The following is a 26,116-nucleotide window of genomic DNA, read 5'->3' as shown; positions in this document are numbered from 1 at the left end:
TTATACTACTATCAAAGCCAGGGAAGTCACCAAAGTGTATGGACTCCTATAGGCCCATTTCGCTATTAAATTATGATTATAAACTTTTTGCACAAATTATGGCCGATAGGTTGAGTTTTGTCATTTCAAAGTTAGTCCATGAGGACCAAAAGGGCTTTATAAAGGGTAGATTTTTGAAAGAGTTAACGTTTATGCTTATTGGTGCATTAGATATGGCCTCGGTTTATGATCTTCCCCTGGCGGTTATCGCACTTGATGCCGCTAAACTGGGTTTTCTTACAGGCTTTAGTAGAACATCTTAAATTAGGCAAAAATTTCACTAGCTCTTTTGCATCTTTATATCACTCCCCTACCTCCCGGGTGTTAGTTAATGGGATATTGACCCAGCCTGTTACGATTATGCGTGGCACAAGACAAGGGTGTCCGATGTCACCGCTACTATTTGATCTATATATAGAGCCCCTAGCCTGTAAGATAAGAGCTCCAGAGAAGATCCCCCCATTTGAGTTGGAAGGTTGGTCCCAAAAAATTGGGTTATATGCGGATAATATTATCATTTATACCCCCAAGTTTAAACAGTCAATGGAGGGTCTTCTAGAATTGACGAAGGAATTTGGGGCTGTCAGGTTATGAGTTAAATAAATATAAAACTGAGATTATGGCCTGGAATTTAGATGTGGAGGGAGCAGGCTTTAAACCCGAGATGAGATATCTGGGGGTGAGGATAACGCACGACATAGGGGATCTTACTAGGGTCAACTTTTTAAAAATAAAAAGCGAGATAACTGCCACTCTTCGAGGGTGGGGACATCTACCGCTGTCTTTGTTTGGTCGCACGAACTTGGTAAAAATTATGATTTTACCGAAGATAACTTTTTTGTTCGAAACAATTCCGTTGGCATTTAAGAAGGACTGGTTTGCAACGATACAGAGCGAGATTAGTTCTTTCTTATGGGCTTCAAAAGGGCCCGTCTCTCCAGGAAGTAGCTCAGAAGAAAACTGGTTAAGGGTGGACTAGTGGCCCCACACTTTCAAATGTATTCGTGGGCCTTCCTATTAAAAAACTGTAGAATGCTGTTGGATACCCCGAATTGTTCTGTTATTGGAGAAATGTTTGTTGCAATGCTCAGAATGAGCAACTATAACGAGCATGGCTATTTGTATAAGTTTGCGGATCCGAACTTTTTTAAAAAGGTCAGGTTAAAGGTTCTTAGAGATTTGGCAGAGCTTTGGTTTAGAATCAGGAGACTATTAAAAATTCGATACTATAGTCATAGGGCTCTGATCTGGGGTGCTCCAGGGTCACCTCTCTGGTCAAAGGATGCTCTGGTTATACCATTAAAAGAGGCTGGACTTCAGCGACGGAATGAGCTATTTCCAGATGGTAAGTTGATTTCTTGGGGACAGTGAGAGCAGGAATGGGGCCGGAGTTTTTCGAGGCTTAAGTGCCTGCAATTCAGAGCTGGGCAACCGAAATGGGGAACTTAGTTGGAGTTTATAATTAATTCGAGGAGAAGCTTTTTTCGAACTGTGTGTTTAAAAAAGAAGTTGCGCTCTGTTATTGGCTGGCACTCGAGAAGGAAGATGGCCCCTTTATGCTTCCTGAGTCTCTTTGGGGCGACTGCTCTCCGAAGATCGCGACAGAAGATCAATGGCAAGTAACTATGGCTATGTTATATAAAATAGTTAAACCTGCAAATTTAAGGCGGAATCATTTTTTAACAGTTCACAGGGCGTACTGGTCTCCTCGCAGACTTTCAAAGTTCAAGACTGGAGGTGTCGTGATCTGACCAAAGTGGAAGAGCCCCAATGAAGACGACCTTCACATGTTTTTGTTCTGCCCGATGATAAGAGAATTTTGGGTGGCCGTGAGTAGCTGTCTGTCAAAAGCCTTAAGCCAGCAGATCGAGGTAAGCCCTGAATTAGTCATAACTGGGAGACTGGATCTGCAAGGTAAGAGCACAGATGACAACGCTAAACCTATTTTTTATGCTATATTGCTGGCCCGGAGAGAGATATGTAAATTATGGGTCTCACCGGTATCTCCGACAGAGCTGGACTGGTTACGAGCCATGACATTTATTGCCAAATTAAATATCTCAGATCAGACCAAGAAAAGGCACAGATTTTGGTAATCTTTTCTGTTATGTTTCGGGTGAGGGAGAGGGTTTGGTTCATGGCTTTTTGTTAGCTAAATAACATAAATCCAATGATTAAGCCTTTGCCTATCTCGCTGGTAGAGTCTCCCCAGGCGGGGGAGATTGGAGGATAAGGTGGCTATGCTCTGGAGGAGGACTCTTCATTTCTTATACAAGGTGGTCATCTCGACAGAAGTGTCTAACTCTAAATAGCATTGCACGAGCCTTGTTTCTTTCCTATACAGCCAGTAAATGAGATAAAATGCCCATGGGTGGTTTCGTTAGAGTAATAGGCGGCGAGAAGGCCAATGAGGATTAAAAAAAGCCAAAAAAACAAAAATATTATTCATGGTCTGTACATTAGCCTTCCACGTGTGATGGCCATGCATCTGAAACATTAAATCAAAAAACAAATGTGTGTTACACGATGCCCCTGGCGTGTGTGTGTGTGCACATTATTATACTGCCTTTCAGCCTGGGTATTGTTGGCTCGAAGGAGTATTATAAGCCACGGGCAGAGTGCACATCCAAGATCACATGTGACAAACAGTAAAGAGTAATGTGTACATTTGTGTTGCTGTATGCTCTGGTGTCAGGCTTTACCAGTATAGTAGTGTGTCATATGTGAGACTTTCAGATTCAGGTTTAACATGCATTGCTTGACTGTATTGAATGTTATCACTATGTATGACGTAGCCTCACAGCTGATCCTCCCTCCATCCGAGCACATTCATATGTGTGCGATTCGCGATAGCAACACTTTCAATAATACCGCACACCAATTACATGCATGTCTGCGCATATCCACAAGCTTGACAACAACATGTGATGTTGGCCATTCAATATTTTTGACTGGCATCTCATTAGCGATAGTTGCCGCCCTCCCGGTACATGCTACATTAATGTAAATTGAGCATTTTGCGATGTCAAAACTGCAACAGGGAAACACATGTAAGTACACTTCCTGGACAGGCAGGGACTGAACAACACCCAGGTCCCCAGAACAATTATTCACACCCCTACGCTGGCCTGGCGTACACAAGCCCAGCCCACTTTGCGTATGGATAAATAGGATAACGAAGATGCCACATGTCCCAGTTCTTCCACACTACCTCAGGTGATATGGCCGCATCCACGTCGCATATCACAATGCGCAATAAAAAAAGGGATTGATAAGGCGTACACCATCCTGCCAATCAACACTGGACATGAATTGTGAACCCTACTAGACGTCATGTTTCGAAAGGGATCCATGAGGAGTAAACCATCCTGCAATCAACACTGCATCTGAATTGTGAACACTGCTGGGGCCTGGGTGCCCAGGGGCTTCAATTGAGTATGGTGCTGCGGGAGGGGTGGGGTGCATCAGCCTGGCTGTGCCAGTGCGAACAAGCGATGTTGCCGTGCGTAATGATGTGATCTCTGACCTCATTCAGTGACATGTCTGTCTCATTTTAAGGACCTGATGGACTGTACTGGAGGCCTGAGCCAGCGGTCAGCACTGTCCTACTAACACATGGCGTTGACTTTTGGAACACTGTAGTGAGCTAATTACTCAATGTACATGCACACAGGCTTGAGCCATTGCATTACACGCTCACATTATGCTTCTAGCATGCGGTCTGTTCCTTTGTATGTGAACATAGCCATAACACATTATTATTTAACCTTGTGTATTCTTGTGCACTCCAACTCCTCTTTGAGCCATGATTACCACTAACAGTTGGTAGATCATATGTCAAGAAGGAAGAATGCACTCAACTGGTGTTCTCTATTAAGCTTCAAATAAACCTTCATTTACCTCCAGATGTTTCCACCATTATATTATTTCTCCCTTTTCAGACACTGAATTGGTTGCGCCAAAATTGGCGGAGCGGGTGCTCAGCCCGTGATGATGCCCTGGGCATTCTGACGCCTTCCATCATGGTATCAAGACGCCGTCCACGACCGGAGACCTGCTGTGCCACCCTAGAGAGGCACCCCGGAGTCAGAGCTTGCACCAGCACGTCATTGGACACACCAGTGGTGGCAGGTGAGCAGTGATGCCTTGGTGCGCAGGAGCTGCAATTGAGCACAGTGTGGGGGAAGAGGCTATATCCGTTTCATTTTAAGGACTTTCTGGACCGCACTCTTTCTCGCGGACCCCAGTGTCCTAGACACACGGGTGGTGAACAGTGAGGGCTGGGTGCAGTAGACCGACGCTCTGTCTCCTCCTCCCTCTGTTCTTTTGACTCTCCCTCCCCTTCTCCCTTCCATCCACTCCCTCTCTCTCCCATTCTCACTATCGTCCTTTCATTCTGACTACCTTTCTTTTTTCTCTTGGACATGGCACACATACTTATGTTTCTTTTTTTTGTCTTGCAGGTTTTGTACGCTGCTTCCGGAGGAGTCCCACCCACTTATTTGATGTTACACTGTTGTTTGTTTGAATAAAGTTGCGTTTCCATTTATTTGTGTTTTTTTAATAAAGGTTATTTTTTTTACCAATAAATAAGTGAGAATATGGCTCTTCTTTTTCTGACAACACTTGCCTCTAATTTATTGTGAAACTCGGCGGTTGATAGGAGGTTATGAGAGAAAACATTTGTAATTTTCCGGTGCACCTATCAAATATAAACCAACAGACTATTACATAAATGAAGCCTGGGTAATTCTACAACTGCAAGGGTTCTATGAATGTATCACTTTATAACACCATGAGTACTGCCTGTGTGTGATTACAGAACCAATAAGGCACTGTCTAGGGCCACCGCGGCTTCAGGGACTGGGGAGGCCCACCCTGCATATTTAAGTAAAGCCCCTGAGGGTGGCGATCCCCGGACTTGAGTTTGCCTCGAAGCCCCCGAACACTTAGTAAACAATACCTGAGAACATAGCAATCCCCTAGGTTACGAAACATCTCTGTGCACTCCCGCGCCTAATTTACATGTGAGATTAAGGTCCCCAGTGCTGCAGAGACCCCGCAATATAATAATAGGATTGGCCCCGGAACATTACCCACCAGGAGGCTCATTTAAATGAACGTGTGAGACCCGGTTCATATTTTTTCTCCATTTTTACTATCCTGATCCGCTCTACTAAAGCGATACAAGGTTTTCCTCCTCTCGCTTCAACAAGGATTTGCTATCACAGGGTGAAAGACATGCACCCACCCTCTAATAGGAAACATAAATGTCCCGCAGATGCATACCTTGGGACATTGTATGAGCTGCGCCTGGGAGGTGGCGCTTTCTAGGGCCATGATGCATTGGTTACTGCATAAGTAGAGAATTAGTATAAACGCATACTAACACTATTTGCACACGTGTAGTTCAACGACCAGAGTGCAGTGAAGAGGCAGAGGAAGCCCAAAATCAAAAAATATAAATCCTACCAGAGGTCGGATGACAAAGCTCAATGAGCCGACGACCCTGGGATGAGTAGAAACAGCTTCACGAAGAAAACTGGTCTTCAGCACAACGCAAGCAACCTCGAAATATTGGTGAGTTCTGCCTTCTTTTTACCTTCTCCCGCTCGTCACCAAATTTATTTAGTGAAGAGGCAGAGAGAAGTGGATTGAATAAGTAGATTTAATGCAGGAAAACAAGATAATCTAAACAGCCACCAACAGGAGCAGACAGCAACGCAACCGTCTTCTACAGCACTGTGTACAAACTTCCAAAGGTTCCCCTCATGACAGCCCTACATTCTAACATTACATACTTACATTCTAGTAGAATTACATACTAACATTCTACTATGACTTACATTGGAATACTGCACAGAGCACATGACTTTACAGCAATGAGCTTATGGTTTCATCCACGAGTCTTGAGACCGGTAGGATTGAGTAGTTCGCTTCCCACTCCCTGTACTGTATAAACGCAAACTAACACTACTTCCACAGGTATGCTACACTGCCCAGAGCACATCACTTTACAGCAACAAGCTCACGATTTAGGCTCACGGTTTAATTCCCGAGTCTACAGATCACTAGGGGTGAGTAGTTCGCTTCCCACTCCCTGTATAGTATAAAGCATTACTAATACTTCTTATATATACAGATAAACTACAGCGGGCAGTATGCTACAGCACCCAGAGCCCATCACTTTACATCAATCAGCTCGGTTTGATCCCTGGGTCTTCCCAACGGTAGGCGTGCGTACTTCTCTTCCCTCTTCCGGTATAGTATAAACGCGCGGAAGCGGTCAGTAGTTTGATTCCCACTCCCTGTATGGTATAAACGCCTACTAACACTACTTGCACATGTATGCTACAAAGACCAGAGCACATCACTTTACAGCAGTGAGCTCGCGGTTTAGGCTCTCGGTTTCATACCCAAGTGTAGCAGCATCTAATCTCAGCACCATTTCACTCAGACCAACACCGCACTTTCAGACCGGTAGGAGTGACTACTTCACTTCGCACTCCCCCACGAGGTTACACTGATCCATCCTCCTCTTTCCTACTCTTTTCGCCCTTTTTCCCCCTTACTCGTTTCAACAAAATCACAAAATGGCGGCCAACACTACCTAGTTGCAACCGCTTGCATCGCTCTCAGCCAATAAGCAGCAAGCTTGTGCTCGTAACGCCTCAGTCAATCAGATGGCAGAATTCCCAAATATTGATATCTGTAAATTTCGATATTTCTCAAAAACTACAGAACGGATTTACATCAAATAAGCAAAAGTGTGCTTTCTAGACCACGACCCTTCTCCCTGCCAAATTTGGGGTAATTCCGTGCACCGAGTGCACAGAGTCACACACCTCCCAGCCAGCCACACACACACTCAGTCTTCCATACATCCACTCATTCTTCAATATGTAAAACATATTTAAACTTTACAAAAACACAAAGACACTAGATGATGTCATCAGTGATGTCATTTGAGATGTCATCAGTGATGTCATCAGTGATGTCATTTGAGATGTCATCAGTGATGTCATCAGTGATGTCACTGACCATGTCATGAATGATGTAATATGTGACATCATCAGCAGTGGATTGCGGGTGCGCGATATATAGTTAGTGCAACTAACTATATATGGAATTTCATTGGTTTTATGTCAATACAATGTCCAGCTAACTATATATGGTCTCTAACCTATGGTTTTTTCAGGGAATTTTCAAGGTTTTGTAAATGCAAATTCCTAACTATATATGGTCTATAACCTATGGTTTTTTCAGTGAATTTCATTGGTTTTTTAAAAGCTAATATCTATAGCTGTAAAATATATTCTTTATTACATGACGTATCACGTAGCCACGTAAGACGCCTCATGACGCGTCGCATAACCGTGACGTATCGGCTCTGCAGCGCAAACAAAACCCGTAACGTAAGCGTGCCGGAGCACGCTTACAGATATATATATATTTTTTTTACCTTAATTAGACAAAATCCACACGTGCACATATCTTGAGGCCTTGCAAAGGCACATCAAACAAACAGTCCCTACAATTTTGCCAAGTTTGCTGGAAATCTATTCCCATAATTTTTTTTTTACTGTTTCTCTTGGTTTTCCCCTTGTTACGCTTACCGGGACGCTACCCGGTACGCGAACCGGACGCTCCAAAAACACAAGATGGCGGACTCCCGTTACGCTGCCGGTTAGCTGCCCGGTTCGCGTACCGGGAAGCGCCTCTACCGCGAAAAATCGCGGGGGACTTTAATATCCCCCTCATCAATCCTAGGGGGTCAGGAGGGGTTTACCTTGCCCCCTTTCCTTCATTTCCCCCTTCTTTTTTCCCCACATCTTGTCTCTCGAACCTACCGAGAGACAAGATGGCGGCCGCTCCGGACTGTTTACAATGTTGACAGCTACGCTGCCGGTTAGCTGCCCGGTTAGCTGCCCGGTAAGCTGCCCGGTTCGCGTACCGGGACGCGCCTCTACGGCGTAAAATCGCAAAAAAAAATTTTTTTTTATTTTTTGCCCCGCGGGGCACTTTAATATCCCCCTCATCAATCCTAGGGGGTCAGGAGTGGTCTACCTTGCCCCCTTTCCTTCATTTCCCCCTTCGTTTTTCACCACATCTTGTCTCTCGATCGTACCGAGAGACAAGATGGCGGCCGCTCCGGACTGTTTAGAATGTTGACAGACACCGGAGAGCCAATCAGCTTCGCTTCGCGAAGTTCCGTTACGCGTCAGGTACGCGAACCGGGGCGCTAACCGGAGCGCTGTCACAGATATATATATTTTTTTAAACGTTAATTTCTCAAAATCCACTGGAGCACATATATTGAGACATAGCAAAGGCACGTCGGGCAAACCATATCTACAATTTTGCCAAGTTTCATGTAAATCTATTCAGCCGTTCGAGCTAAAAGTGAGTCCAACCGCCCTATGGAAAAATGAATGGGAAAAACGCGTTTAGGGACCCCCCTCTTTTCTCGGCCCCCCTTGACGAAACCCCCCCAAATTTTCAGGGGCTGCTCAGAAACAAAATGTGCCATTTTCCTGAAAATGTCAGCCAATTCCGTCCACAAACACCAAAGTTATTAGACATAGAATTTTCAGAAATCCCATAGAGAAAAAATCCTAACTATATATACCCACTGGCTATCGCCAGTAGGTAATATACATATATAAACATATATAATCTGCATATCTATATAAATATAAATGCATGCATACATATACATATATGCATACATATGCATGTTATTTACATGAAAGTTTTAAAAACACTAATAAAAGCAAAGCTAAAAAGCCACCTCATTACAAATAGAATGGCTTTAACTTAAACGAGGGCGAGATTTATTGCATTTTCAATGCTTGTTTACTTTGGTTCTATCAAGAAGGCATTCAGATGTGTCACACATTTGCCATAAATTCTGAATGTTAGCACTCTAGTTGCTCATTAGATCACTGTAGTAAAGCTAGTGCTCACCAGGGAAGTCTGCTGCTAATCATGGTTTGCAGCCATTTTCCCGCATTTTTTATCCCGCAGACTTTCAGTCCGCATACCATTATCCCGCAAGGTCATTGACCTCGCATACCATTATCCCGCATTTTTTCAAAACGCATGTGCATTTATCGCGCATGCCTTTACAAAGAATTACGTTTTAAAGGCATGTATGGTAAATGCATTTGCGTTGTGAAAACCACGATGACGAGAGAGGTAAGTGGGTTTGTGTTAATTTTTTCGTGGGTTAGTGATTGTGTAGTGTAGTGTAGTGTTGTGTAGTGTAGTGTTGTGTTAGTGTAGTGTAGAGTTGTGGTGGTTGTTTAGTGTAGGGTCATGCTGGGGGTAGTGTTTTAGGGTTTAGGGTTGTGTTGTAGTGTTTGCGTAGTGTAGGGTCATGCTGGGGGTAGTGTTTTAGGGTTTAGGGTAGTGTTGTAGTGTTTGCGTAGTGTAGGGTCATGCTGGGGGTAGTGTTTTAGGGTTAAGGGTTGTGTTGTAGTGTTTGCGTAGTGTAGGGTCATGCTGGGGCTAGTGTTTTAGGGTTTAGGGTAGTGTTGTAGTGTTTGCGTAGTGTAGGGTCATGCTGGGCGTAGTGTTTTAGGGTTTAGGATAGTGTTGTAGTGTTTGCGTAGTGTAGGGTCATGCTGGGGGTAGTGTTTTAGGGTTTTGGGTAGTGTTGTAGTGTTTGCGTAGTGTAGGGTCATGCTGGGGTGTAGTATTTTAGGGTTTAGGGTAGTGTTGTAGTGTTTGCGTAGTGTAGGGTCATGCTGGGGGTAGTGTTTTAGGGTTTTGGGTAGTGTTGTAGTGTTTGCGTAGTGTAGGGTCATGCTGGGGGTAGTGTTTTAGGGTTTTGGGTAGTGTTGTAGTGTTTGCGTAGTGTAGGGTCATGCTGGGGTGTAGTGTTTTAGGGTTTTGGGTAGTGTTGTAGTGTTTGCGTAGTGTAGGGTCATGCTGGGGTGTAGTGTTTTAGGGTTTTGGGTAGTGTTGTAGTGTTTGCGTAGTGTAGGGTCATGCTGGGGGTAGTGTTTTAGGGTTTTGGGTAGTGTTGTAGTGTTTGCGTAGTGTAGGGTCATGCTGGGGGTAGTGTTTTAGGGTTTTGGGTAGTGTTGTAGTGTTTGCGTAGTGTAGGGTCATGCTGGGGGGTAGTGTTTTAGGGTTTTGGGTAGTGTTGTAGTGTTTGCTTAGTGTAAGGTCATGCTGGGTGTAGTGTTTTAGGGTTTTGGGTAGTGTTGTAGTGTTTGCGTAGTGTAGGGTCATGCTGGGGGTAGTGTTTTAGGGTTTAGGGTAGTGTTGTAGTGTTTGCGTAGTGTAGGGTCATGCTGGGGGTAGTGTTTTAGGGTTTAGGGTAGTGTTGTAGTGTTTGCGTAGTGTAGGGTCATGCTGGGGGTAGTGTTTTAGGGTTTAGGGTGGTGTTGTAGTGTTTGCGTAGTGTAGGGTCATGCTGGGGGTAGTGTTTTAGGGTTTAGGGTAGTGTTGTAGTGTTTGCGTAGTGTAGGGTCATGCTGGGGGTAGTGTTTTAGGGTTTAGGGTAGTGTTGTAGTGTTTGCGTAGTGTAGAGTCATGCTGGGATGTAGTGTTTTAGGGTTTTGGGTAGTGTTGTAGTGTTTGCGTAGTGTAGGGTCATGCTGGGGGTAGTGTTTTAGGGTTTAGGGTAGTGTTGTAGTGTTTGCGTAGTGTAGGGTCATGCTGGGGTGTAGTGTTTTAGGGTTTTGGGTAGTGTTGTAGTGTTTGCGTAGTGTAGGGTCATGCTGGGGGTAGTGTTTTAGGGTTTAGGGTAGTGTTGTAGTGTTTGCGTAGTGTAGGGTCATGCTGGGGGTAGTGTTTTAGGGTTTAGGGTTGTGTTGTAGTGTTTGCGTAGTGTAGGGTCATGCTGGGGGTAGTGTTTTAGGGTTTAGGGTTGTGTTGTAGTGTTTGTGTAGTGTAGGGTCATGCTGGGGGTAGTGTTTTAGGGTTTAGGGTAGTGTTGTAGTGTTTGCGTAGTGTAGGGTCATGCTGGGGTGTAGTGTTTTAGGGTTTTGGGTAGTGTTGTAGTGTTTGCGTAGTGTAGGGTCATGCTGGGGGTAGTGTTTTAGGGTTTAGGGTAGTGTTGTAGTGTTTGTGTAGTGTAGGGTCATGCTGGGGGTAGTGTTTTAGGGTTTAGGGTAGTGTTGTACTGTTTGTGTAGTGTAGGGTCATGCTGGGGGTAGTGTTTTAGGGTTTAGGGTAGTTTAGTTGTTTAGTGTATGCTAAAGGCATATTCGTTCTAAAAGTTTTCGTTATTTTAATTTGCGGCCTAATAGTACATGCGGGATTTTTTTTGCGGACTGATGGTATGCGGGATTTCGTCATACATTCGCTAATCATACTTTCTATGGCAAAATGAACCCCCTCATTTTGTTCCTTTTTTAATTAAATGTTTTAAGAGTTACCACTTTATTCCAATCAAGATGGCTTCAGGTGTGCCATACCTTTGTAATAAGTAGGACTGTTAGCACTCTAGTTGTTCTTTAGAACACTCTGGGACATTCTGTCATTGGGCTATAGTTGGGCTACATCTGGCTGATATTTGGGCTACATTTGTTTTTTTTGTCTCTGGTGGCCATCTTTGGGCTACATTGGGCTACATTGGGCTACATTGGGCTACATTGGGCTACATTTGGGCTCCAACATATATATAGCCCAATGTAGCCCAATATGTATTTTTCAAAGTTAATTTCCGTAAAAACCACTGGAGCCTATATCTTGAGACATAGCAAAGGCACATCGGGCTACCAGTCCCTACAATTTTGCCAAGTTTGGTATAAATCCATTCAGCCGTTCAGGCTAAAAGTGAGGCCAACCACCCTATGGAAAATTGCATGGGAAAAACACGTTTTGGGACCCCCCTTTTTTCTCGGCTCCCCCTTGACGAAACCCCCCCAAATTTTCAGGGGCTGCTCAGAAACAAAATGTTCCATTTTCCTGAAAATTTCAGCCAATTCTGTCCTCAAACGCCAAAGTTATTCGACATAGAATTTTCAAAAATCCCATAGGAAAAAAATCCTAACTATATATACCTACTGGCTATCGCCAGTAGGTAATATATATATATATATATATATATATATATATATATACAAGTAACAACATTAAAAATAAAGGGGATGTGGGGTAAAGCACTCAAGAGCTCCACACCGTAAGACTGAAGCTCAGTATGTTCCTTACCCACAAATGCTGTTACAGATACTGACTGCAAATACCCACATATAGGATATGCATGCATAGGTAGGGTCTGTGGAGCTGATACCTATGGTGATGTTATAAATGTAACTCAAAGACAATACTCATAGTGAAGAAGAAATACCACCTAGGTTTCAGCTGTGCTCATGGATCCTGTCAATCAAACAGGAACAAGCAAAGGCAGTAACAGCAAGGGGTAGAACTAAATACAAGCACAATAGAGAAGGAGCTAGCAAGGAGGAGTTCTTAACAGGAGAGGAAGGAAACCACAGGGCCCACTTGGTAGAAAGCAAGTAACAAACATACAAGGTAATAGAAGCAAGACAGCAGGAATAGAAAGACAGTGAACTAGGAACTGGAATGAAGGAAATGGGAAGAAAAGAAGGGACTGGAAATAGATATACAGAAGGGGAGGCTACAAGGGTTCACAAGAATAGTGCTGATTCAGGAATCAAGAAAACAATGTTGCACTAAAGGCAATGCTGGAGCAGGAACTAAAATTGACAAATGTTCAGGAGTCAAGATAGCACTGCAGGCAGTGCTAATTCAGGAACAAGGAAAACAGCATCAGCTCAGGAACAAGGTACAACTAAAGCTAAGGAAACACTGGAAACAAGGATATCAAAACCTCAGGAAGCAAGGGTCGGTCTCACCGGTACAGAGCTACAATGACCAACCCTGGACTGAAGGGAGCTGGGGTCTAAAAGAGCTCACAGTGATCATATGCATCAGGTGAAAGCAGGCTAGCAGCAGCCAGCCACAGGTGAACTGGATTCCTCCACCCATCTTTGGCCTGCAGGGATGGAGACGGAGCCGAGAGAAGGGAATTCAATGTAACGGAGTGTCAAGCATGAGCAGGCTGCCATTTTACAAATCCTGGCACGGATGGGAATAAATAGCAAATTCCAAATAGCATCCAAATGGCTGGAAGTCAGTATATGCATGAAGGGGAGGGTCTGGAAGCCTATTAGAAGACTGGAGAGTCCCACAGTTCAGCCCCCTGGTGGTGGACACGAGAACACAGAGAGCGAGTAGTGACAGTTAATCTTCAAGATGGAGAAAATTACACATTCAGTCAATGACATTAAAAATAACTTTGAAAAAATCTGGGGTCCACCTCTGGAGTATATGGCTATGAACGTCAGGTCTTTAGCATTCCCAGGTAGTTTGTGTGCCCTATGACTAACTCAACTGGAATTATGTAATACGACTGTGTCTATATACTTTGAGGGTTTATATGTGCATTAAGGTCTTGGGATTAGCTTTGGGGGTGTAGGAGGAGCTCCTAAGACGTGTTCCTTCTTTTATTTCTATTTTAAAGTTTGGACAACATCTTTCAACAATGTTTGGCAAAGCCAATAAGTCTGGCATTGGTCACCAGCCTTCTTGCAATTCTTGTTTTGTTTTGATTTTTGCAAAACATTGTTGTTTTGGAACATGACGGTCCCTCATCAATCTCAATCTAAAAAAAATATTATTTACTACATTCAAAAAGTTTTTTTATCTAAAAAAACACATATTACCATAGTACTCCTTGGCACTGAAAGGAACTACGTTACTTTGTGTGTGGATGTGTTTCTTGTGAATGGAAAGCATGTTGTAACTCATAGTGAAGTCAGTCAGTATCAGAACTGGGATGATACATTGCCCCTGAATGCATTTGAGAGTGGGTGGAAGAACAATTTAAGTTACACCAACCACAGACTAATAGATCAAGTCTGGCTGAAATCCCTAAAAGTAACTATGTTATACACATAATTTTAGTAAAATTAAAAGGTATTGGATATCACAGACTAAAAAAGTAAATCTGTCTGGCATTAGCTGCAAGTCTCCTGCCTTTATAAAAAAAAAATGAAAGAAGGAGAGAAAAAAGGCAAAAAAGATGGCAAGGGAAAAGACAAGAGGCAAGGGGACTGAAAGAAGGAAGGAAAGAAAGAGGGAAAAGAAAAAAGAAGAAGGAAATGGAAAGAAAGTGAGTAGGAAAGAGAGATGGTTCTCGTGCCAGCTCCCCATGCGATGAACTTCCTGTCCAGCTTGTCTGCAGACTGCTACCCTCTGCTGCCTTCGGTTTTGTGCCCCCTCTGCTCATTTGCTGCTCATTTTTCTACCTCTTCTCTCCTCTTTCTGCCTGGTATTTTGCATATCTCTGCTAGTTTCTGACCTGTATTTTGCTTCTTTCTGATCATTCCTGACCTTTATTCTGTCTTTCTGCCTCTTTCTGCTAATTTCTGACCTTTATTTTGTGTCTTTATGCTTGTTTCTGACCTTTATGCTGAAGTCGCATCCATAGCACCCAGATACACCTAAGGGTGACAGTGCTGCGCTACACAAATGCTGATTGATTTATTAAAAATGAAGGAAAGAGAGAAGGAAATAAAATAAAAGGTAAATGAGAAAGAAAGAAAGAAAGAAAGAAAGAAAGAAAGAAAGAAGGAAAGAAAGAAAGAAAGAAAGAAAGAAAGAGAGAAAGAAAGAAAGAAAGAAGGAAAAAGAAGGGAAAGCAGAGAAGGAAAGAGATGGAAAGAAGAAAGGAAAATAGGAAAAAAATAAAAATAAAGAAACAAACAAAGAATGAAAGAAGGCAAGAAAGAAAGAATGAAATAAAGAGAAAGAAAGAAAGATATCTTGCAGAAAAGAGATGGAAATAAGGAAGGAAAGACAAAGAGTAAAAGGGAGAAGGCAACAATGCAGGCAAGCTATAAAGAAGGCAGCAAAGAAAGAAGAAAAAGAGTGAAATAAAGAGAGCACATGAAGGAAGAGGAAAGAGAAAGAGAGAAGGAAAGAGATAACAAAAGAAGGAAAGAGAAAAGGAAAGTGAGAAGGACAGAAAGAAAAAATAAAAGAATGCAAGAATGAAATAATTTGTGAAAGAAAGGACAAGTGAAAGAAAGAAAGGAAGAGAGAAAGAAAGAAAGAGAGAGAAAAGAAAGAAGGAAATAAGGAAAGAGAGAGAGAGAGAGAGAGAAATTAAAGATTAAAGGAGGCCAGAATGAAAGAGGAAAAGAGGAAGAACGAAAAAGGAAGAAGGAAAGAGAAAGAAAGAAAATGAATGGAAGTAGAGAAAGAGGGAGAAAACTAAGAATGAAGGAAACAAAGAAAACAAAATAAGGAACGAAATTAGGGAAGAAAGAAGGAAAGAATGGAAGGAATGAAGGAGAGAGAGAAAAAAACATAAGAAGATACAGAACAGTTTCAAATGCACACAATCTGGTATGCTGTGAAAAAGCAGTTGCCAGATGATCAAACCACTCCAAAGTGAATTTACGATAGAATTGGCAGGAGACAGGATCTGATAAAGATGGAATGTGAATCAGAAGCATCTTGCTATCACATCAGGCTCTAAACACAAAGGCAACACTAAAGTAATTATAAAGTGAAAACAAAAACACTGCAAGGAAGTAGGTTGTGTGTGGATGTGCTCCTTGTAAGAGAGCAAAATGCAGTCACACAAAGTGAAGTTAACCAGCAACTTAAGCAGGCTGACCCACTGCTCCATGCTATATTCTGCACTGGGCAGAAAAAAAAGTGAATGACACAACAAACCAATGGATGAATAGAAGTAGCTCAAAACCCTTATTTGTAAGTATATTATACATATTTTGACAAAATCAAAAGGTGTTGGGTAACACCAGACCTAAAAAGCACATTGAACAGAACAGTTTCAATATCCATTTGTAAGTTGGTGAACAACCTATTTGCAGTTTTTTAGCATTGAACTTCAAATCCTCATTAACTGCGATGTCCTTTCGAAGCAATATGTCATACCATGCCCACTCGCCCGACACCTTCCCTAGAACCCCACTCTATGCAACAGGACATTGTAGGAAGCTGGCTCTGTATGTACTATACCAAAGTGAGGTATGGTGTGCACAGAGTCCAGTGGAACCCATAAGGTAGGCAGAGGTAAAGTAGATAGCACCTCACTCTCTATTTGTGGTAGTGTGGTCGAGCAGTAAGGCTTTATCAGAGGACAGTGTTAAGCATTTGTTGTACACACTAAGGGGTTTATTAGGATGTCGGGTGAATCGCCACCACCCGTATGGCGGTGGCGATCCGCCTGCCATTTCGGTCCCCCGTCTAACATTTCCCCCGCCATATTACAATGACAATGGGGACCCAGGCAGACGGAAAGACCGCCTGCCAGTTTTCAGCTGGTAGGCAATCTGCCCGATTGCCTATCGGGCGGCAAAGACCTGCAAAAATGGTGGTGGTGGCTTCCAGGCACCACCATCCATATTACGATGATGGTGGTCTCATGCCTTTCCATGGCAGAGACTCCGCCAAGGAAAGGCATGCGGAGAATGCCTTTGGGGACCCTGTTGCGGGCCCCCAGGAGACTGAGAGGGGGTTGGGTGGCTGCATTTGGGGGGTACCCATGGTACCCCGACATTTGCATGCACAAGGTGGCAGGCAGCACGCGGTGCCTATCAAGTTGTGCATGCAAATGCACAACATGCCCTTTTAACATTGTGGCGGGTGCTGAATACAGCACAGCCTGCCACAATGTTAAATATACAGGATGTGACCGTCATGGTGGTGGTCGCATCCTAATAGGCATAGCGGGACTGCTGCACCACTGGCGGCCGGTCCCAGCACCGCTAGGGTGGCGGGCAGACTCGAGTTCGCCCGCCATCCTAACAGACCGTTAAGTGAGCAAATTAATTCACACACTCAAAGACTGAACATCAGACCAATTGTTTTTGTATGAAAATATTCTTTTAGCTATTTTATTTTCTGGAACCAAGCAAACCTGGCACAGGTAAGCAATAAATACTTTACAGTAGTAATGCAGTTGTAACACAGTTTGGATTTCAATTGTAAATGTACTTTGATTTGATTACAGTAGTGTTACTGATAATGTAATGCTTTTCAGAATACAGTACATACACTTTGTATGGGATTTTCGGTAAAATGACCAGTAGATTACTTTGCAGATTACTTTTCTTCCACAGTGCAGCATACCTGGATACTGCACTGAGACATTTCCAGTAAACAAGTGCGTAAAAGCTTTTTTGTTATTTAGTAACATTTTAAAAGGATTTCTAAGGTTTTCCACCTCCACACTTAAATTTATCATTGGAAAACAGTCAATGTTATCCTATGGAGGAAAATAGGTTAATAGGTAAGTACTTTGCTGTGGGAGTTGGTATTCTGGGGTTATACTCCGTGGTCCCCCATGGTCAAGGATGCACTCTTGTTACACCCTCAGTGGCACTAGGGCGTCCGGATGCATATTGCTGAGGCCCATTGTCATCCAATGGGGGACAGGAGGCCTCCAATTGGTGGCTGCTGACGAGCAGTCCACTGGGTTGTGGGAGCAAAGCTCCTGGACTTAAGCTCAGGGCAAATGGGGGTTTAGGCCAGCATAAAATATTCACCCTCAGCGGCACTAGGGCCGCCAGGTGCAGAGTGCTGTTGAGGCATTGGGTGCCCTGTAGCTTACAATGGGGAGTCTCCGGTTTGCAAACACACTGCAGGCTCAGGGACGAATGTGTTCAGGGACTGACCACCACTTGGAGAGGCAAATTGGGATGTTGGGGGTTGGTTAGGCACCGTTGGTTGGGCCACCCAAGGCAGAGGTGCCTTTTCGGGTCGGATCTTCATACCAGCTCCTGGTTGTGGTTGGGGGGGACCTTCAGTTTTGAGGCTGGAGGCTTGAGGCAGGTCAGGGGTCACTGGATCTCAGGTCAGGATCGCCGGGGAACCTCCTCTTGGTGTTGGGCCACTCGAACTCAGGCCGCTGGTGCCGGGTGCAGAGTGGTGAAGACCCGCAGATCCTTGCGGAGCTGGAGTCTGTTGATGAACAAATCTGATGTTCACAGGAGACAGAGTCTTTGGGATGGAAGGCAGGCAGGTCCTCCGGGTTTCTCGAGGTTGATGGCTGCAGGACACACCGGGATTTCACTGGAGCAGGTTCGAGGTGGGGACAGGCCAGTAGGGCTGGGGCCAAGTCAGTGGGCATCCTCCTCTTGTTAGCTTTGGCACGGCTGTTCGGTCCTTCTTCTTCTTTTCTTCTTCTGGTCTCTTGTCTGAGGAAGCAAGGTTTAGGGGTACCCCTAAATACTATATTTAGGGATGTTACAGGTAAGTAAAAGGTTGGAATCAATGGGTCCCTGCCCTGGGGTGGCTACACCCCCTATTATGACCCCCTCCCAAAAACGAACCTGCCAGCATTACCGGGAACTGCCTGATATCGCCGTAGGGGAGCCCGGGCGGAGGGCTGCTGAATCCTTTTGACCCCTCAACTGCTGGGGTTGCTGCCTGCCTCCCGCTGCCCGCCCCCACGACCATCTGGGGGAGCGCCGGCCATAGCGAGGAGGGCAGGTTAAGGGACTGCAATCCCCAGCAGCCCAGGGAAAACCACGTGACCTGCCACAAGCGCCAGGAGGCGCTTTAAAACTGCGACAGCCCTCCCTCGCGGGACGCGAGCGGGACGCCGGGCTAAGCCCGGGCAAAGGGCGGGCCCTCTGTGGCCCTCAGAGGACCGAGAAGGACGGGACGGGCCACCCCCCTTTGGTTTTCACACCTGACACTACATCACGAAGGTAAAGACTATTTCCTATGCATCTGTTGGTATTCCCTTATTATCATGACTTCTAAAGTGGATCACCCAGCTAGTGTTGCAGGAACTGGGCAAAAGTTTTCATGGCTAGACGAGCTAAACCTCTTATGTCAAACCACCTATGCACCATCAGAAACCCCCCTTTCGCCCCAAAGCGACGTCATACTATCAGTTAATTCCATTCTTTCGGAGCAGCCCACATTATTTAATAAAACTTGTAGTCCTCATATCGCACCCCCCCAGGGTTCATCGGTGAAAAGGACTCAAACACCGCCTCCAGGCTCACGCATTGTTAATTCTCCAACGATTCCATCGACTGCTGAGGCCCAAGATCCCTTAAGCCACCTTATACAACCAGATATATTACCGCTCATTGAAAAATTGCTTAGCTCTCTGATAGCCCCATTGTTGGAAAAAATTAACATGTTAGGGGATAGGCTTACTGGACTAGAGTCAGCAATCAAGTCAAATTTGTCGGCTGACAAACACTGTGACACATTTAACCGTCCAAAGTCACCTCCTACTCACGAAGGCATTAAACGGGATAAAAGCTGTCAAATACAATTAACTGGACCTAGTACAGTGGGGCAAAAAGTAACCAAACACTCTCCAAGTGTCCCCTTTCCCCAGTTGACCGCACCTAGAGCACTTCATGATAAGATTAAAACAATCCATCTACCACCAGAAGCAGCCCCATTCGTGTGCATACTTGCTGGCGTCCCTGCTCTTCCCCCTGGAAAAATGGAGAGTCAACATGACTTACTTAACAAAACCAAATTCTGGCTGTCAAAAAATAGGCCACTGCCTCGTCACCTATACGGAGCAATAAGGAGCGTCAGGAGGGTGGACTGGCTGGGTTCCCTTCATAAGGATCTTCCTGGGGACCTGGTACTCGTGAGATTCAGAGATACAAACATTGTCCCTTACTTGAAAACCTGGCCGCCACAAGAGACAGACGGCCCAATATCTATATGGGACTTATATGACTTTTATCCCTCAATCCCTGGTGTTCCCCCTTTTTCGAAATCATACCCTACATGATCGCTCTACATCATGATCTTTTCGGGAAATACTGGGAGTGGTAATAACTAATCCTAACCCCCATTTTTACCATCTCAACCCGGGGGTGGATGGGAACTAATTATGTTTGGGACCTTCTCCTACTGTTTTTGGATTAGATTGGACTTGGCAATCATGGAGTGTTGTTGAACTTTGCAAGGTCCTACCTAAATTTACTCCTCTTTTTAGACTTTTTAACCTTTTTTCTTTTATTTAAGTTGACACTGGTTATTTTGATTTCTCTTTTTAAATGATGATCGTCTTTTTCTTTATCTTTTTATTTGAATGAAATTGTCTAAATGTATTGTATTATTTTTCCTGTTACTGTATGCTTATATGATATTCTTTGGTAATATCGAATAAAGCTTATTTTGATTTGATTTGATTTGACCCCCTCCCATGGGAGGGGGTCATGAGCCTCACCCTGGTTGGCTGGGTCCCCTCATCTGCAAGATGAAGGGGACTGAGAGTTGTGCTTCACCTCTCCCCCCCTACCTGAGGGGTGGAGTTGGCAAAGGTGGGCACTTCTCCCTTCCTCACTTATTTTTCCCGGCGGTTCTTCCACCCAAAGTGGGGGTCAGAACCAGTGGAGACCAATTGCTGAAAGCAGCAAGTGACCTGGGGAAGCTCACAAAGGCGGCAAGCCTTTGAAGCTTCCCCTTCGTGGACCCTGCTCATCCTGGGGGAGGAGGCTTGGCACCTCTTCCCAGGATGTGCATTGTTTTAGGCCCCCAAGTGCAGCTGGCTCTCGACCCAGGGGTACAGAAACATGTCTGGTGGTGGTATCTGAAAGCAGCCACTCAGCCCGGACACTAGTGGTAGGTCATTTTTCAAGGGGCATCTCTAAGATGCCCTTTGTGTGCATTTTTCATTAAATCCCACACTGTAATCAGTGTGGGTTTAATGTGCTAAACTTCTCGGTTTTCAGTATAGCCATTATGTTGCTGTGGAGTTCGTAATCAAAAACCCCCAGCACCATATACTCTTAATGGCAGCACTGCACTTACTGTGCCAAATAATGCACTTAGAGACTGTAGGGGTACAGGCCTCATGCATCTATACCCTCACCACTGGTATAGTGCACCCAGCGAGAGGGGTGAGTGATCTATGCCAGGGCAGTGGGTTGTAGGCATTGCACACAGGGCATGTGGCATGTCGACTCTTCACTTTGTTCTGCACCAAGACATGCAGCCTGCAAATGCAGTGGGTGTGTGTGCAAAGGTACAGGGCCTCTAAGGGTAGAACAATAAGTGCTGCATCCCTTAGAGCTCTTCCCTGTTCACAGTGCCCTGGATACCTGTGGTACCATTTACCAGGGCTGACCTGTGGCCAGAGATGCCAATTGGGTTTGGGTTAGTTTTGGGGAAAGAACAGAACCCTGGGAACCTGATTATCAGGGACCCAGTGCACATCAAGTCAAAGTGCATCAGTAGTCTGGCAAAAAGTGAGGTGGTTACTGCAACAGAAATCCAGGTTCTCACAGACATGCTGAGTCCTTACTTGGATTTTGATAGCTTTGCTGGTGGGCCACTGTAGGCATTCTGGGGCTCTTGCCAGTGCAGGCTTCGGGATTCTTCTCCCAGGTTGTCATTTTGGAAGTCTCTATAGTTCTCTTCCCAGAATTCCTGAGGAGTTTTCTAAAACCCAATCCATCATGGCTGCTCATTCATTCCTAGTTGAAGTGCCTTCCCAATCCATTATGGCCACATAATTTCTGCGGTAATGTCATGTTCCAAGGGTATATAAGGAGTGGGATTTTTTCCCTCATTTCGTTCCAACACTTATTTGCACCCATAGATGTGTTTCCATGCTCCTGCTCTTCTTTTTACTGTGACATTATCCTGGTTTGCTGCTCCTGTTTGCCTGATGGATTCTTCCTCTCTCCAGTTGACGCCTCCAGTCCTGTAGCAGCCTTTTTTCTGGCTGCACCTCCAGTGGTGCTTCTGTGTCCAGTTTCAGTCTACTTACTGTGTACCTTAGTCTCTCTCCCATGCCATTTGGAAGCCTACCATCACAATCAGAGGTTCTTATGGGGGGGTTTCCTCTCTGGCGCTTCGTCTGGAAGGCACCATCTGATTAGGCACTAAAGGTGTCGGTGGCATTGTGGCTACCAGAATGGATCGCCCTTACCTCAGGCAAACCAACTGAGACTCAAATATCTTCATATCATCCTAAGCAATTAACCACAGATTTTAATCCTGAGGGTTCTAACAAATTTGACACAAAATGATGATGATAGCATAATATCAGAACATCATATATTTTCCAAAGTACAAATATTTGGTTAATTATCCTCTGAAACAAGAATCTTGGACATGTGCACAATAATCAGTGTTGCCTTGGACACTGTAGACCATGCAGAACTCACCCAGAGAATTGCAGATGTGGGTATTAAAGATAGCACCCTAAAATGGATAATGTCTTTTCTCGAGGGTATGACTTTTCAAGTGTTTGGTCAAGCATGTTACTCCATCCAAAATGCGGGGAGCCCCAGGGTTCGGCTTCAAGCCCTATCCTTATAAATCTTCATATGCGTACTCACGCTGAGATCATATGAGCCTTTGGGTTGTCGATAGTCTTGTACTTGGACGACATCCACATTTTCCTGCCTGTCTCACTGGAAAGGCGGGAATTTTACCTCTAGAGTCTGCTTACCATTCTCCAGAATCCCGTCACAGGTCGACTAGACCTTTTTACCTGTCATAGAGTGAATTAGGCAATCTTTTCATATGGAAAATAAACGAGTTTTAGAAATCCCAATTGCTTCCCCCAAGAACCACTGACCAAAACTAAGTTTGAAGGTTTATTACATAACCAAAAATAACTGCAGGTACAAACACCTCAGCAAGAGGTTCAAAAGATAAACAGGCACTAATACAAACATAATCCTACGGAAAAGTCTCAAGCGACTGATGAATAATACGAGGATCAATTCCAGCATCATCAGACTGAACAGAATCGCTATAACCTGAGTTCTGGTACTCATCGGGATAATAGACATAAGTTCAGGTTAGTCTGTCCCTACACTATACTGGGTGACATCCCTACTCAACAATAGCCCAAACTAATCAAAAGGTGTCAGCTGTGGTGACTTCTCATAGAAGTTCGTCCACATTCTCTCTTAACTAGAGACTCCTTCTTCACAGCTAAGCTCCTTGACCATCCAACCGCTCTCCCTAGCTCCTCAGCCCATCTGCTCTACCTCCACCCTCGGGGTGCTGTCCCTAATACGAAACCCCACAATGTGAATGACACGCCTTCAGGTACGCCCCTCTCGGAGGTGTTAACTTCGAAACTTTCCAGTATGGCTCTTTTCCATCTTTGTCCATGCAGACGTCCTTGGGTCCCAGACTCTTCATCGCTTCTAGTTGCTTCTTCAAATTCCTGGTCTACTCCACCATGTCTGAGTCTAGCATTTCTAACTCTCATACACAATGGGCCCTTCTACTCTATAATCTACTTGGTGAGGCACCTGCAAAGGAATATACGCAAATAGGCTCACAGCCTAATAATGTTGCAACATCTTCTAAAAGCCTCTTTTATAAAACATTTCCACATCTATATGCTAAGCAAAACTTTCAACAGGCCTGCATCAATTCTATGAACTAGGCCTCAGCTTGATTTAAAGGCCCAACATTTTACATTAGCAATCCCTTGTTTCACTAGGCCTCCAACCTTAACAGCAAATACATTTTCTACTTTAAGCTAATTGTCAAATATAAAAGGCACAGTTAACTTCAATAAGCAGATCTAAATGCACAATAGTGCTCGATTAAACGCACTTCTCAAAAATGAAAGATTTCATTTTAACGACATTTCTAGGTTATACAGCAAGTGTGGATGTAATTCATAACCGTGGCTCTTCATATTTCTAATACCAGTTACTCTAGTTCTCCATCCCACATTACATCTAAGCATGATTAAAGTCCTCTATATATACGGGTGCTGACTACTTGTACATATGATGCACCCCTACAAATTTCACTGTAAATGGCGCTCTCTCAGTTCCCCCCTTTGATGACCCGTGTCATCACCACCCTCACTTCATCTTCAGAGTAAGAACCAACTAAACCGAGCTTGTGGCCATTTTCCCTCGCTTGAGCATTTACAACGCTCTCAAGCTGCGGTATTGACTGTCCTGCAGCCTCGCCATTCGCATCTCTTGCGCTCTCATTGATCTCGCCAATCTATTGGACTTGTACCACTTGTACAATCTTACCAAACCCCACAATCCAATCACACATGCCACTGCTATGATAAGGGGTTTCAGTAGAAACCCAAGGAAACTCTTCCACAAATTGGCAAACCAGTTTCCAACTTTCCCAAATCCTTTGCCAACCGTCTCCCACGCATTCTCTTGTGTCAAGTCCTCAATTTCATAATGGATTGCAGTAATGTTGCTTATATATTTCTCCAGATCCTTAGAATTGTCTGGTATATAAGTGCAACATTCTTGGACCTTCAAACGTTTACAGACCCCGCCCTCTTACGCTAGAATGACGTCTAGGGCAAGACGGTTCTGTAAAACCATTGTCCTGATCGACAACATCTCACCCTCAACCAGCACTAATGACTTAGCTGTATTCATTGACAATTCATCCACTACAGTGGCCAACCGCCGTATCTTCACATCATTCAAAATGACACCCAACATAGGTATCGCTGCTCCAAACACATCTCCCACAATTGCTCCAGAACTTTCCCCTCGCTTTACCCTCCTTTGTGGCCCTCCCTCTAAGAGTGCAAAATCTTCTGTATGATAAATCTTGGGAAAGATAATTGCTAGATAGCAAGTTCCATACCACTTCTCTGGCAACCTCACATACGCATTCCTTCCGCAAACAAAATATACAGTAGGAATCACTTGCACCACGCTCTTCAGGAAATCTTTGGTGTAATATTCCAATGTGAAGGTGTGTTCACACGTAGTATGACCCACATACACATTTTCATAATACGTCTGTGGTCTGTGAAGACACAACTTCCCTTTCTGCACTTCATCCAGAGCTATTGGACCATAACTCCCTCTTGACTTATGCTGCTTCTCTTCCTCCGTCCAATCTACCTTGCCTTGCCCTGAATCTCGCAACTGTTTTTGCTTCGTGTACCTATCTTCCACTTGTTCAATGAACTTCCTCTCCGTCTCAGATAATAAGCATGTCAAGTTATGTCGGTGTGCATACGGGGTGTCTAGCTCTTGTATGGGAATGAAAAAATATCCAAGTCTGTCCTCTGACTTATAATAATCCCACTTGTTCAAATGCTTGTAATTCAGGACTTCTGGCAACACAGCATCATAATTCAAAAAGAAATATTCTAAATGATTTCGCCCATAAAGTATACTAATCAGCAAACTACAGGATATTCCATATGTCAAAGGAAGGTGATGGTATCTAATACCCTCATCTACTGAAGCTGGCAATTGCATACACACATAACAGTCCTTCGCATCCATCGCATCAATGTATTCATACAACAACTTTGCATACGCATTCTGCCCAAAATTTCCCTTTGACAGATCTGGATGTAGCCTACGACTTTCTGCAGCCAGCAGGGCTTTCTCTCTTCGCTCTCTGTCTTCTTTCTGAGTAGGGGTGGTAGGTGAAGGTGTCCCCCCAGCCTTCTCTACCTGTTCGTGTGGTGCAAAATAGGAAACTAAAACTACTATAGCTATAAGGTGTATCACTCCTCCTAACAGAGTGCCTACTATGCACTTGGCTCTACGATTCGGGTTTCCAGGCGCCATGGTCTCAGCACAAAGTAGTTCGTTCTCGGAAAGTACCCAAAAGTCTCTTTCTTTGTTATTTGAGTCTCTCGAACCACCTTTGAAAGCAGAAATCCCCGTTTTCAGTTCTTCTTTTGTTTCAACAATAGTCAGCCCTAACCCTTCTCCATCCTCTGTGGAAAGTCCCTAAATTTGTTCTTCTTCCATTCGGCTCTAGGTTAAGTTCAACAGCTATTTACAAAGTCTTTTCACAGTCTTTTCAAAGTTCTTAATAATCTATGATTATGCTTGCTCCGATTGCTTGCAACACATAGTCCAAAAGTTCCATGCGGAGCACAACTGCGTCATAAGATGGTACGTCCGGACCAAATGTAGGAAAAATCAGTCTATCCAGAAGTAAATCACGTATCTTGCTTAGGAGAGGGAGATTAGGAATAGTGAGTGTTAGTACGCCTTCAATTTCAAGTCCAGGTACCAACAGTATCACTTCCAGCTTAACATTTGGGATCGTACTGGTCACCGCCACTGACCTCACCCTCCCGGACCTCAGT

The sequence above is a fragment of the Lissotriton helveticus genome, chromosome 2_2 (genome assembly GCF_964261635.1).
Source record: "Lissotriton helveticus chromosome 2_2, aLisHel1.1, whole genome shotgun sequence".
NCBI classification, from domain to species: Eukaryota; Metazoa; Chordata; class Amphibia; order Caudata; family Salamandridae; genus Lissotriton; species Lissotriton helveticus.
The sequence above is the reverse complement of the archived record's forward strand: the minus strand, read 5'-3'. Positions refer to the sequence as shown.